The 2,507-nt window shown below is 34.7% G+C and overlaps 1 non-coding gene across 1 annotated transcript; it reads left to right on the top strand.

The window, feature by feature from the left end:
* The first annotated feature begins 493 nt into the window (after positions 1-493).
* LOC126026604 (U6 spliceosomal RNA) lies at positions 494-600 on the top strand. The gene has a single exon (XR_007501827.1). It is a non-coding gene; the product is annotated as a U6 spliceosomal RNA (small nuclear RNA).
* The last annotated feature ends 1,907 nt before the right edge of the window (positions 601-2,507 follow it).

Genomic DNA, 2,507 nt, shown 5'->3' with positions numbered 1-2,507 from the left:
TGTTGTTGGAAAGGGGGAGCAGTGGGCCAACAGTGCTCAGGTTTTGCCAACTCTTGACTCTGTGTTCAGGGATCACTCTTGTCCATGCCTCGGAATCTAACTATGTTGGGCCATTGAAGGCAAGTATCTTTACCCCTGTACTATCTCTAATGCCCCTGGGGTGAGATTTTAATTTAGAATTTGGCACAGGTGTTTGTTTACAATATTCATTTCATTCTGAAGAGCAAGTTTAAGAATAAATATTTTTCTTCTAAGTCTCTATTATTTTTCCTGACTTCATTCTCAGACTATACAACTCTGGATCTTATATGTTTCTTAAAAAAATATAGCATATTGTCACAGCTTAGAAGACCAAAGAATCAAAAGGAACGGATAACAGTATCCCTTCTAGAGCACAAAATCTAGGCCTCTAATGTTTTGGCTTAAGTCCATCTACATCCTGGACCCTAAGTCAAAAATATACAATTAAATAATATTATCAAAAGTCATGCCTGTGCTCTCTTCGGCAGCACATATACTAAAATTGGAACGATACAGAGAAGATTAGCATGGCCCCTGCACAAGGATGACACGCAAATTCGTGAAGCATTTCATATTTAAAAAAAAAAAAGTCATGCCTTATGATGCACAGACTTAATTGCCCAAACTTGAGAGCTTGTTGCTGTCTATCATGGAGGAACTGGTGAATTGTGCTAAACTTAGTGGAAAACGGTTTTCCCATGTAAATGACCTAAATACCACTTTACACTTAAGTGAGGATGAATCTACTATCTTCCTCAAGAGGGAAGACTCCATAAAGTACATCTGATTGTTTAGGGGAAATTTAAAAGTAGCAAAGCTCTTCACCACAGCCTTTAGAAATCAGACTTCCTCTGGACAATGTATAATCAGTGTTTAACTAGAGGGTGGGTGTGGGGTGTCAGGAGACTGGCATTCACATTGTGAAAAAAACAACTTTCCTTCCTTACAATTGGTTTATTTTTCATATGTGGATTATGCTTCAATCAAACATTTACCAAAAATTATAATAAGACCAGGGAAATTTTCCCATCATTTTAACTTCTTTGAAAATACCCTTTCTGGTTTTAAGTCTCTTTCTAAGTAGAGAATAGAGTCTCATAACCAAATTGCTTTAAATACTAGAATGGCTTTTCAGAAACTAAAAGAAATCAATGATTTGAGCACTGAGTTCTTAAGTTTCCTGTTGATTTCTGTGAATACAGTATTAAGTACAGGATGTTACTACATGGTACACTAGACCATGTGGGAGAGTTTAATGAATTTTTTTCTAATTTCTCCTTTCTCCAAAGTAGGAAAAGTGAGATCTACAGAATTTATGGCTCTTTAGTAGCAAAGTTTGCATAAAAAAAAATCCTGCTGATGAAAGTAACAATGGCCATATACAGCTCATCTGAAGAAATCGTGGTTTTCCTTTTTTAAAAGTGGAAATAGTTATGGGAAGGAAAAGAAACTGGTTGAATTAATTATATAACACAGACCCTAATTTCATTAACAAGGGCCTACACCGCTGTTCTTGGGAACCATATGTGATGCTGGACATCAAATCAGGGTTGTTGCAATGCAGGCAAGCACCTTAAGTCCTATACCTCTTCTATGGTCTCTAACACAGAAATTTCTTATTTTTTATATTTAGAGGAACATCCTCAGTGCTCAGGGCTCATCCTGAATGTGCTGGGGTGAGGGGTATATGAAGTTTCTAATATCAAACCTGGATCAGCTGTATGCAAAGCAAGTGCTTTATTCTATGTAACTATCTCTCTATTCTTATAACACAGAACTTTAATGAACTCAATTTAGATCAGAGTTAGAACTATCATTTTGTTATGATTCTTCAATAAAATTCCTTTTCCATTTTTTTAGAGAAAAACATTTATTCTAAAACAACTTTTGTTGAATAAATTTCTTATTTTTACACATTTTTTTCTTTTATTTTTTCTTCTAGGATAGGAAAGAAGGAAGGAAAGAAGAAAGGAAGGAAGGAAGGAAGAGGAGGGAGGAAGGAAGGGAGGGAAAGATAAAATGAAGGAAGGTTGAGCAAATTTCTTTCTTCTTTCTTTCTTTTTTCTTTCTTTCTTTCTTTCTTTCTTTCTTTCTTTCTTTCTTTCTTTCTTTCTTTCTTTCTTTCTTTCTTCTTTCTCTCTTTCTTTCTTTCTTTCTCTCTTTCTCTCTTTCTTTCTTTCTTTCTTTCTTTCTTTCTTCTTTCTTTCTTTCTTTCTTTCTTTCTTTCTTTCTTTCTTTCTTTCTTTCTTTCTTTCTTTCTTTCTTTCTTTCTTTCTTTCTTTCTTTCTTTCTTTCTTTCTTTCTTTCTTTCTTTCTCTCTCTCTCTCTTTCTTCCTTCCTTCCTTTCTTTTTTTAAATATATATTTTATTTAAACAACTTGATTACATACATAATTGTGTTTAGGCTTCAGCAATGTAAAGAACACCACCCATCACCAGTACAACATTCCCATCACCAATGTCTCAAATCTCCCTCCTCCCCACCC

The sequence above is a fragment of the Suncus etruscus genome, chromosome 13, assembly GCF_024139225.1.
Source record: "Suncus etruscus isolate mSunEtr1 chromosome 13, mSunEtr1.pri.cur, whole genome shotgun sequence".
In the NCBI taxonomy this organism is placed as follows: domain Eukaryota; kingdom Metazoa; phylum Chordata; class Mammalia; order Eulipotyphla; family Soricidae; genus Suncus; species Suncus etruscus.
Note: the sequence above shows the minus strand (reverse complement) of the source record. Positions and strands in the feature narration are given on the sequence as shown.